This window comes from Atractosteus spatula, chromosome 5 (genome assembly GCF_055471065.1).
Source record: "Atractosteus spatula isolate fAtrSpa1 chromosome 5, fAtrSpa1.hap1, whole genome shotgun sequence".
NCBI classification, from domain to species: Eukaryota; Metazoa; Chordata; class Actinopteri; order Semionotiformes; family Lepisosteidae; genus Atractosteus; species Atractosteus spatula.
In genome coordinates, this window is record NC_142710.1 from 6754385 (window position 1) to 6767070 (window position 12686).

Sequence of the window (12686 nt, forward strand, 5' to 3'; positions counted from 1 at the left end):
TGGAAAGCCATCTCCCGCTGTGCCTCCCGGGGGAACGCTGGGTATCCGCGGCGGGCGAGGAACAAGACTTCAGCGGCGACCCGGCCCAGTTGCTCTCCCAGTCGGCGCCTCCACGGGGCCAGCCTCTCCCGCGTCATGTCTGGTGTATCCTCCACCCCGAAGTGTAGGCGGTGAGCCGCCACCAGTGTCACATAGTCAGCCCGCTCCTTCCAGTGCCGCAGCCAGGTTCCAGCCGTTCGCCCGGGCCGCGAGCTGGAACTGCGCCTTTCCCACTTCCCTCTTCCCCATTATAGCGACTGCGTTGTACCCACCCCGGCGGGTGCAGGAAGAGCTTGCCGGTCCCTGAGGAAAGGGCATCCCCTCTCTGCGGCGTCTGCTGGACAGGAGTAGCGGGGAGTCGCGTCGCTTCCCCAGGTGGGGCCACTACTGAGCAGCCCTTGCAAGGGCTGTGGCCACCCGTTGCACCCAGGAGTTGCTCAGGCTCCAGGTGTTCGCTGCCACTGGGTCCTCTGCTAGCCTTGGAATCTGAACCAGCAACCTTTCAGCCCCAGGTGCAGAGTCTTAGCCACAGTGCCACCACTCCACCCCAGTGTAGCTGTAGCTGTAGCTACATCTACATGAAGTAATTGCTCCTTAGTTACTCTGCCCCAAAACTACATATGCTACTCAGTTTAACCTCTGTCCAGCATTTATTACAAAATAGAACACAACCATAGCCATCTTAGTTCAGCTTCAGCTGTTCCGTTACTTACCTGAGGTAACAGTGACTTGAGTGCCTTTTCCCCAGTAGTCAAAGTTCCAGTTATCGCAATTCTGGACTCGTGCCCCTGACTAGTGCAGAAAAACAAAGATCAGAGGTAGCCATTGGTCCGAGAACAACGGTAGCAGTGCATGCTGGGGAAAATAAACCTGGCGCACCTCTACAAAGCCTAGCATTCAGATGCATGTGTTGGAGAGATTGGAGGTTTTCAGTTCTTTGGCCCGCCATAACATCTGCAGCAAAAAACAATATGGAGCAGGCAGAGATGAGGGAATCATCCACACGAGTGAAAAACACAATTAGGAATGTTTTGTGAATTCATCATTCTCAGAATGTGAATCTCCAGAATTATCTATGTTTTAGATAGGCATTATAAAATGGATAGATTTTCTTGAAAAAGCAGATTGGATTTGTTGGAAGTGTAGTGAGGTAATCAGAGGAGTACTTCATGGTTCAGTATTCGGTTCCAGTGGGCATTCTAACTGACAGAAATGGCCAAGACTCTAATAGTAATGATTGGCTTCTCTTTCAGGTGTGTGGATAGGGAGAGAGGATGAACGCAGTGCCTGCTGCACAAAATTCTGCAAGCATTGATGCAGTAAACACAGGTTTGCGTTAGAAGAAATAGGAGAAACATTAGAGAGTTACATTTTAGTAACTGGTTCTGGTTTTGATCTTGATGAGGGTTTCTTCTAGTTTCTTTTCTACTAGAGAGAAATCCTGATATCAAATTTCAATAGAAATATTTAAATAACCTTTCATTTAATAATATAAAATTCTCTAACATGACCAATTATTTAAAAACTGCAATACTACAATGCAGCATTTAAAATGTACACAAACCAAAAAAACATAATAATAACACTGATTAATTACATTTACATATCTTCTTTTCTAACATACTGATGTAACTGTAGTTACAATTGGCCCCTATATTTTTTTTTTCAAATTTGGCTGGTTCTCCCTTTACATTGTACATTAGTTTTCTGCTGGACAATATAACAAAAGCTCATCTCACTATTGTCGTACAGAGGGTGAAATATCTGTTTTCCCATATTTGGATATACATATCTTAGCTGCAGCCATTGCCAAAAGTATCATCTTCTTACTTTTCAAAAGGTAAAATATATGTATAACTTTCACAATATACATGTATCACCTAAATCATCTGTATACAGGGATGACTTACATTCCTTTTTCTCAACCCATTATTCCTGTAATATCTCTATTAGTTAATATTGCAACAGGTAAATGTTCAATGGCTAAAGTAAATTAAAGTGGAAACAATGGGCATCCATCGTCCCAAATTAAAAGCTTTGATAAATTATTGTTAGTAAAGGTCTGTGCAGCCAGCAGCTATATCACCCTGCAGCTCTCAACTAGCTACCCACTAAAACTAAGCAGGGTTGAACCTGGTCAGTACCTGGATGGGAGGCCTCCTGCGAAGCTATGGTTTCTGCTGGAAGTGGTGTTAGTGGGACCAGTGGGGGGTGTCCACCCTGCAGTCTGTGTGGGTCCTAATGCCCAGGTATACTGGCAGAGAAACTACAGTGTAGTGGGTGCTGTCTTTTAAATGATATGTTGAACTGAGGTCCTCAGTGGTCATTAAAGATCCCTGTGCATTTCTCGAGAAGAGTGGGGAGTTATCCTGGTGTCTGGGCCAAATTTCCCTGTTCAGCCTTTACTTTGGCCTCCAAATTGTCCAAATCCAAATGTATGATTGGCTTGCACTTGCCCTGTGATGGACTGGCACCTGTCCAGGATGTACCCTGCTTTGCCCTCGTTGCTTGCCTGGTAGGCTTTAATTTCCTGTGACACCATATGGTATAAAGTGGTTTGGTAAATGATATGACAAGTATCTGTGCTTTAGGTAATTTCTACAGAATTCTAATTAAATTTACAAACAGATCTCCAAAAATCAATTTAGTTAATGACTGAAATAAAAAATCCCACTCAATCATATCTAAAGGCCTGTTCTGTGTCCATGGCAATATATATTGTAGATTTTCATCATTTCTGTCTCTGACCTTTCCCAGTTTGGTGATCACGTATTACCCTTGGTATAACTGGCTCCAGTCTTAAAGTCAGCAGTTTTGAAAGGATTTTAAAATCTACATTTAGAAGAGACAATGGTCTATAAGACCCTCATAAAATTTTGACTTTTCCTGCTTTTAAAAATACTATAGCTTTTAAAAATGTTATTCTTGCTTCAAATATAGCTATCTCTAGTGTTTGCTAGAGAAATCTTGAAATCTCTGCAGGAAAATCATCTGAACCTTGCCACCAAGACACATATTTTTGTTCTCCTCCTCTCAAGTTTCACTTTAAAATCATTACATTTTTCTCAATGTTCATTAAATGCTCACTGCTTCAGTGTAATGTAGTTAAACTTAGATCAGGGTTATGATCAGTTCCTTTCAATGAAGACCAAGCCTAGATTAAATCAAATCTTGTTTAAACACAGAATTTGGTATTATGCTACCGAAGGGCAGGTAAAAAGTTTGATTTTTATCAGGGCTCGCAGTGCAGGCGGCTTCAGACACAGCAGGCTTTTACTAAAGGCTTCATGTATGAACAGGCTCACCACGAGAGCACACAGAAGAGAGATTTTTATGACTCCACGATATATTAGAGTGGCTCCATCACGGTGCTTAGCCATTTCAAATCCAACTCACTTCCACAGCAGTAACAGTTTCACTGCCCTAAGAGCTCAGCGGTGCAGGGAGGGAAACACCTGTGTGTGTCTGAGCAGAAAATCAGAAGCACATTTCCGGCCGTTTGCACTTGATCATGTAAACAACACGCTTTATGTCAAAAAAGGCATACTGTGGACCTCTGCGTTGCGTGAAGTGTGAAGCATTAGATAGATTTGTTCTATAAAGATGCATAATAATATGTGCTTCTAAGTGCAATCCATCCATTCATCCTTTCATCCATCCCATTCATCCATCCATCCCATCCTTTCATTCTACATCCATTCAAGCATCCATGTCTTTATGGATTCCCCAATGCTGAAGAGCAAGGCAAAGGGACAAAGTTGTATTGTTCTGTCCTCGGTTCTCAAGCAGTTGCTGATAAAATTGAACATCAGAAAGGAACATCAGGAGGGGTGAGAGTTGTAGGTGGTCATTCTGCCCATCATGCTCATTTGGTTCTGTTCCTCCACCATCCAAAAGCCATCAGTCATTATTCTAGGAACAAACCAAGGAAAAGACTGAAATATTGACCCTCTCCCCCTCTCATCTTGTATACATCCAGGAGGATGTGCACACTCTGCACAGACTGGAGCCTGAACTGGAATCAAACCCATGGTTCAAGAGCAATGAGGCAGAGCTACGAACCCTTATACCACCCCATATCTATACTTATGTGATTAGTCATGAATCATCCTTATTTATTTTACCTGTGGCATATGCTGATCTTTATCCTTATCCTTGATTTTATGTATAGTATGTCTTCTACAGCAATTAACAAGTTCAAAGGCATGGCTGATGTTGCGGACATATCCAGCGTCCGATGCATAATTTGACCTTTAATTTTCAGATTATTGTACATATACATCACTCTAAGAAGAGAAAGTAGAGTGATGCTGAATTTCTGTTAGAAACTCAACCTTTTGTAGCCCAGCAGTACAGTTACAGCCCTTGAAAATATGAATCACTCTTGCAATTAAACTGGATTCTCAAGGTATTAATAACGTAATGAATGCTGTTCCTAAGATGTCTGTGCTGTGTGACTTCATCAAGTCCTTCATCATGGAGGAAAAGCACAATGATTTTTATGGTCTCAGTGCAATTATCAGTTGCTCTGATCTCGGTTTAGGTTTTAGCAGGGACATAAACTATCGTGTGACCCCCTACACTGTGTTATATACTAATACAAAAATGTCATGCCACTCCATCTGATAATGATGGAACTGCCATGATATTTCTATTTAGAAAAACAACATTTCAGACCCTTGTAGTGCATTATTCAAATGACAGTAGTTTTCTTTGTTAACTGCATAACTTGTCAGTCAGCTTCAGCAAACGCTATTGCATTGTCACGAAGCGTTTTTCAGGACCCTATGCAGACGGCAAAATCCAGAGGGGAGTGAGACAAACACGGGAAAAGACTAGGATCGGGGCTGGAAGAAGAACAGGGAGGTGTGTCCAGTGTGAACTGGTGCTCGGGGGGGGGGGCAGGTGTTACAAAGCAAACAAGTCCAAAGGGGTTCTGTTAGGAAATTCATTGGAATGCAAATGTTCAGAGTTGGGTGGTCCATGCTTGACGAAGACAAGACGAAGTTTAAAACCGGAGTGGGATCCTGCGAAGGGTCGAGGGAATCAAAAGGGTAACGGGGCCAGGCACTCCCAGCCCCAGACCCAGATGGTCAGGATGCCCTTGTGAAGCCTATGCTATTGGGAGTCTCCTGGACTCGCTGGTAGGCAAGCTTCCGGGCGTCCATCTTCCAAAACTGAGCCTGGAATGGTGGGAGCGTCTGGCTTTTAAAGGAAAGGGCTGGAACAGGATCAGGTGCAGGGAAAATCGGTACAAACAAGAAAGGTCTGGAGCGCCCTAAAGAGGAGGGGCTTACGACCGTGACATGCATTTTATATATTAGCTTAAAAGTTGAGGGTATCTGCCTTATATAATGCCCGCTTATATTTTGATTAAATCATTATTTTTATTATTTCTTTCCTACCCCTTTCCTATCCGGTCTGGGTAGATACAGGTGAGAGGTGGGACAATACTCCATTGCAGGACAGTTGCAGGGCAACAATTACCCAGGACAGCATGTAATAATACTCTGGAAACCAGGCTCTATTAGCACGATCTATTAGCACAGGTGGCCCTCAGGGCTGTGTGAGCTCTCCAGTTCTGTTCACACTTTATACAAGTGATTGTACAAACAGTAGACAGAGCAACTTCATTTTCAAATTCTCAGATGATACAGCTGTGCTTGGCTTAATGCATTGAGGTAGACAGTACACATAGACAGTAACCTGTGCTGCACTACTCCTGTTGAGAGCGTTTGCTCCAAAGTCCAGCAGCACTTATATTTCCTGAGAAGACTAAGAGTGTTTGGGATTTGACAGGAAGTAATGCTACTCTTTTACCATACTGTAATCGAGAGTATTATCAGATATGGTATTTCAATGTAGTTTGGTAATGTAACGCTGCTCTGTAGAGGTGAAAAGGATCCGATGCAGATGCAGGAGTCGTTGGGAGGTAAGTAAGCGAACAGAGCAAAACCAGGAGCTGAGTCGTAGTCCGAAGGCGTAAGGTAGGTCGAGATCCAGTAAAGGCACTGGTGGCGAACAATCCAAAATGTGAGACAGAATCGTGGTCGAAATGAGAGCTGCAGGGTCAAATCCGAAATAGGCACAGATAGCAAACAATCCAAGGGGCGAGACGAGATCCGAAGTCCGAAGGCAAAAGGTGTAGACAGAATTCCAGGAAGGCAAAAGGGTAAGAAACACTAGGCAGAACAACAAGAAGTGAACTCAATACCGAGCAATGGGAAGTAGGTTAGAATAGTATAAATAACCCGGCGTGCCGCACGGCAGAGCGATTGCAGGTGTGTCAACTTGTGCGGCGGCGCTTGTTAATAGTAGCCCGCTGCTGGTGCTGATTAGCTCGCTTACGCGTTGATCTCTGCTGGCTGGTGGTCGTGACAGGTAATCTATCAGTTCATTTAAAATCGCAAATTACCCACCTCATCCGGACAGCTTTGAAAGTCATGGGAGTGAAACAGCACCCCTCCCTGCAGACAATCTTTGAAAAATCCCTAATCAAGCAGGCAGGAAAAAATATATCAGATCATTCTCACATCCTCACTTCTGAATATCAACTTCTTCCTCCTGGCAAACGTTTTAGGGTTCCCAAACGTGAGTCAAACAGATACAAACATTCCTTTGTTCCACTATCCATTAAAGCTGTCAACACAAATGACAAGGATAAACACAATTTTGACATTTACAACCCACTTGAGTGCAATATGTTTTGTGAGGTGTTATAAATGTTACATGTTGGTATGTGTTAAACTGTACATGTGCAATAGAGTGATGTGCAAAGTTTTTCTTATTTTTTGTAATAGAATAATGTGCAACGTTTTTCTTTTCTTCTTCTTTTTTTTGTTTGCATTCTATTTAAATGTGCTGAGTGCTGGGTGTCCATAAAAAAATTCCCTCAGGGGACAACAAAATCTTATCTTATCTTAATATTAGCATTACATTAAGTAATATTAAATATATATGTGTGTATTTTATATAATATAACACAATATATAATGTTATGTGTAGTATAAAAGGGTATGCACAGTGTATTGCATAATGCGATCTATAATATTATAGTAAGAGACCAGTTTTTCAACAGAAGTGGCTTAATTCTCAGACAAATTATTAGGTTCAGTCTATGATTTCAGAGAATTGGCCATGGAAGATCTGAGCAGTCATACAGGTTAATGTAGAACTTTTGATCACATAGTTCACTTTATGTCACACAATTACAACCTACACCCATAGGCTCTAACTGCTGGGTATATCTGTGTGTAGAAGTCAGAATTTTACACTGAGATCTATTTGTGAAATAAGGGGGATGGGGATAAATATTATTTCTTTCTAGGATCACCATAAAGTACAGTATAAGTGTGTATATCAACTCGCATACGGGCTGTATTAACTATTCAATTTTATTCAACCGATGTACCTAATTTAAAGGTTTTGCAACTGTAACGTTACACATATTTTAAAGATGTCTTGTAGAAAGGTAATGCTATTAACTGAATTCACAAATTCCTTGTTTGATTACAACATCTAGAATTTTTTCTGAGAACACAATTGTGAAAACAGTGCACTCTTTTAGCTTCAGAATTTAGATTCAGTATTTTCTGGCCGACGTATAGAGTAATACATCTGGTTTGGAGTGCCAGTAAAGGTCTTCCATTAATATTTAACAAATTCTTTAAAAAGTCATATTGTCATGGAATCCATGAATATAGAAATGTTTCTTCCCGCTCGTGACAGTGACTAGAGTTCCTTTCCCCCAGTAGGCCAACCTGTCACAGCGCTACACTGTTCTAGTGTGTGCAAAAACTGCTGAGTAACACCCAATCTACTTATTTAAAAATGAAAGCATTTCCCTTTTCTTTTTTACTGATTTAAACAGACCAAATGACAGAGAAATCTAACTAGGTGTTATTTTTTTATTTTGACCGAAATTTGACAGTCATGTTTTGTGAGGAAAAGCTTTTAATTCTCTCACTGAGGATCATCAACGCGCACAAAGACTGGTTGCAAACCACTGTGGTAGCGGCCACAATCAAAACTACCCAGACAAACTACCCTAGCTTTTACTTACAATTAAGTATTCAATTTATATATATATATAATTTATTAAAGAACATTGATATTTTCAATTCAAAATTAATTCATGACAATTTGTGGATTTCTTTTAAAATATCACTAGTTGTAATTTAATAATAACACGATTATTGAAATAAGAGATCAGCCAGATTGTGGAAATTTTTGTGGAAATGAATTTTTTTTTGTTCATTCTATAAATCTAACAAATGTATTGTTTTCAGTGTGTGGTTTCCACATAGCTACAATTGCATTACCATATTACTTATATTGATTTTTCCTTATGACAAAATTAAGCTCACTGTTAAATGTTATATCGGATTGTGTCTTAATTGCTTACTTATTATAATGACCCACAGGAGTATTATAATTAAAATCAAAATTGGTAGAAAGTTATTTTGTTGTTTCTTTTTTAAAAAAGTCCAATAATCTTTTAAAATCTTAGCAGTCTTGGCACGATTTTCAATTACAACGTAACTTTTCAGTGTTCCATGATCATATTTGCTTTAAATTTTTCTTTAGGCTGCGATCGTTAATTAAAGCTCAACAACTTAAAAATAGTCAATACACAAATTGTAGGTTTTAAAAGACCTAACCTCAACGCCATCTCTTCATTAAACTGGCTGTCAAATAAAATGCGACACATGGGTATGCCTCTGAGCTGTAATTTGGCTACGAGCTATAATGTTATTTTCTAGAAAGCAAACGTGCTGTTTTTTTAATAAAATGATTAAAAAACCTCATTACTGTATGATACCAAATTTGCGATTTCCTACTAGGAAAAGCTACCCTTTTAGTAGTTCTTTAGAAAATTCAGGACAGTAACACACTGACACATTTATTGCTTGTTCTGTGCTGAAACAAAATCCGTTGCCCGACTAAATTATTTCATTAATAAAATTGCCAAACAGCAGAATTTTTAGGATATTACAAAATTTCGTCTTTTGTTTGTTTTTTTTTAAAAAAACTTCTTATTAGTTTCTCTTCACTTTACCAACACTAGTTTACCAGGTTTTAGAGGAATTCTCTGCGGTTAAACAGGGCAGACAAAAGGCAAAGGTTTTTGTCCTGCTGTGAATCACTGTGCCACCCCAGTATCACAGTGATATATTGTCATTCAAAAACCCTGCACTCTTCATTGTCGGCTTCATACAGATTGGCTATTTTATATAATACATAATAACTATTTATATTAATATTTGGAAATCAAAAGCATAGTTATTTATTGTTTATATGTTTGAATTAAACAATTTTAACATTCTTTTCTTATCATTGTCCAGTAAATGAATATTATGTGCCAGTTTTATTTTTAGGAAAGACAACACTCTCTCATATTATTTAGAAAAGTGCTCAACATACGGTATGCTTTTGTTTCAAACCTTTTAGAGATGCAGGAAGAAAGTAAGTGTTCTGCACAGTTAGGCTGTGGGTTTTATAAACTCTTAATAAAGAATCATGATGAATATGCATAAATGTGTTTCAAACTGAGACATTCCTGACATTTGAAACAAACCAAGCAATCTTATGCTAAATTAAAAGAAAATGGACTGGAATAAAAATTCTTACCATCTGGTTCAGAACCTCTAGTCCTATATTCCCAGTAGCACAATGATGTTAACACTGTACTGAGCAACTGAATCACATCTCATTAAAGACCTGGAGGAAACCCCTCAGTGCTTGTTATAGACCCAGAGACAGACATTGTGATATACACTATGAGGCACAGTCCTCTAATTGCTCTAACAGCAGCCTGTGGCTTTTAAGATTAATTGGTTTATGACAACACATTTTAGTTTTGTTAAAACATAAAAGGTTTTACTTTCACAACACACAGGAGTTTAAATCCTCACAAGAAAGAACAGGGTTTTCAGCACCTAAGAAGATACCACTGTGCTGCTGTTAACCAAGGCTATACAATTTATTTTAGTCTTCCAATTAATCACACTATTTAAGGTTTGGTTCGTCATAGAAGCGACACTAGTTTCGTCCCGAGCGCAAATAAGAATTCTAACATACAAGTACATATGGCAATAAACTCCTCTACTCTACTCTATTATTGAACTTCAAGTAGTAGACAGCTCACCTGAGGGGCCAACCAGCCAACCATTCCATGCCTTCATTGATACCGATGAACTCCAGCAAATTCTTCTGGTCCTGTGTGATTCAATTCTGATGATACAGGCCCTGGATGGGAGTTCTCTAGGAATCGGACATGTTAGGGCTGACTCCAGGCCTCTGGCCCTGATTGTGGGTGCACTGCACCAATGGACCCCAAAGTTTTTGTGCAAACCCTCTCCATGCTGCCTGATTCCCTGTTTCTAGGTTCATAATCCTCTCCTGGACTGTATATCAGGGGAACTGGTATCCTGGTTGCCAACCTTTCAGGATTCATGCCTCTGTTCTCTTCCAGTGCTTGGTAGACTCGACCTGGATCTTTCAGATCTTCTCCCAGAGTATGGAGATATGGCAGTCATATTCAGTAAATTGAATGCCAAAAGCGTCCAGCAGCACTGTAGCTATGATTGCCCATTGATCTCCTGCCTGATACATCATCTCCCAGATAAAGAAGATATCGAGACAAATCTCTTGATGGGATCCTCCTTGTTATCTCCTTCCAGCAGTGGATTCATCTTCAAAGACAGGTCCCTACATCCATGTGTCATCTATACCGGACTTAATACAATCACCAAAAATTAAAAGATTCCCATTGAAACTCATCCTGTTGCTCTTTACATTTTGTATTGCTCAAACCAGACCATCTGGAAGACAGCCTTCATGCAAGGCATTATGAATACTTAGTGATGCCATTTGAGCTCTGCTATGCCCCTGCCACCTTCCAGCAATTCATGAATGACATCCTCCTACTTAGAGGACTTTGTGATGGTATCGGGTCTTCAGACAACTCAAGAAGCACCATCTCTATGCCAAGTCGTATGGAGACATATGAGTTCCTCCAGCCAGAGGTGGCCTTACTGGGACACATACTCTCCACAACTAGCTTCCGGGTGGACCCTGGTGAGGTTGCAGTACTAAGACCCTGGCCCACACCCACTACCCTCAAGCAAATTTAGTTTTTTGTGGGGTCTGCAAGCTACTACCTAAGATTCTTTCAACACATCTGCACGATCATTTACCCTATTACAAACCTCACAGTTTGAGGCAAGTGGACCCCTGAAACGCAGAAGGCATTCGAGAACCTGAAATGGCGATTCATTTCAGCGCCAGTACTGCACCATCCAGATGCTGCTCAACCCTTTGAGCTTGGGGTGGACCCATCAGATGTTGGGGTGGGCACTATTTTGTCCCATTTCCAGTACTTCACCTAAACTCCATCCATGTGCATTCGTCTCTGGAAGTTGTCCTCAGAGGAGTGAAATTATGACTTTGACGACCAAGAGCCTGGTGGTGAAGCTGGCCCTGGAGGAATGGAGGCACCTATTCAAAGGAGCAACACACCCATTTGTGGTCTTCACCCAAAATCTCGAATATATCTGGAAAGCCTCTTAACTCTTGACGGGCGCATTGGTCTTTATTCTTTACCTGGATCAATTTTACCACCATGATCGACCAAGAGTCAAAAATGTGAAGGCTGATGTGTTGTTGAGAATTTACACCCAGGATAGAACTCCTTCGGAACATACCTCCATTATACCCCAACACCGGATCCTTTGAACTACACTGCTGGACATGAACTGGCCATAGTTGGCCACTCTATGACGCCTCCCAACATTCTGCCGAATAAATTGCATGTACCTTCTCAGACCAGGCAGGAGGTCTACAGCGGGGGCGTTCCTCCAAACTTACCGGACACCCAGGTTTCCAGTTCCCAGCAGATCTGTCACTACTATTGAGGCCAAAAAGGAGGGCTGATGTGGACAGCTTTGTGTCAGTGTGCCTTGTGTGTAGCCAGACAAAGGATTCCCACATGGCTCCTTCTTGATTAGTCCTCTCCTTGGACATGGAGGGGGTAAAGCTAATCTGCTAAAGGCCACACGACAACAAGAGTGGGCAGCAAATAGGTGACCTCCTGCTATATCGGCCCATACAAGATCATCAAACATGTCAACTCCATCACAAAGCCAGCAGCCATGTCACCCACTGGAGCTCAGCAGGTGTGAGCCTGGTCAGTACCTGGATGAGAGTCTCCTTTGAAAAACTTAAAAGTAAAGGTTGCTGCTGAGAGAGGTGTTAGTGGGGCCAGCAGAGGGAACTCAACCTGCTGTCTATGTGGTTCTAATGCCCCAGTATAGTGAGGGGGACACTATACTGTAAAAATTTTTAATGACTCTCTTTGGTCATTAAAAATCCCAGGGCGTTTTCTTGAAACGAGAAGGGGTATAACTCCGGCGTCCTGGCCAAATTTCCCTCTGGATATTACCAATTATGGCCTCCTAATAATCCCCCTCTCTGAACTGGCTTCATCACTCTGTTCTCCTCCCCATTGAAAGCTGGTGTGTGGTGAGAGTACTGGAGCATCATCCAGGTGGGGCTGCACACTGGTGGTGAAGCAGAGTCCCCATTATCTATAAAACACTTTGAGTGGAGTGTCCAGAAAAGCACTATATAAGTGTATGCAATTATTA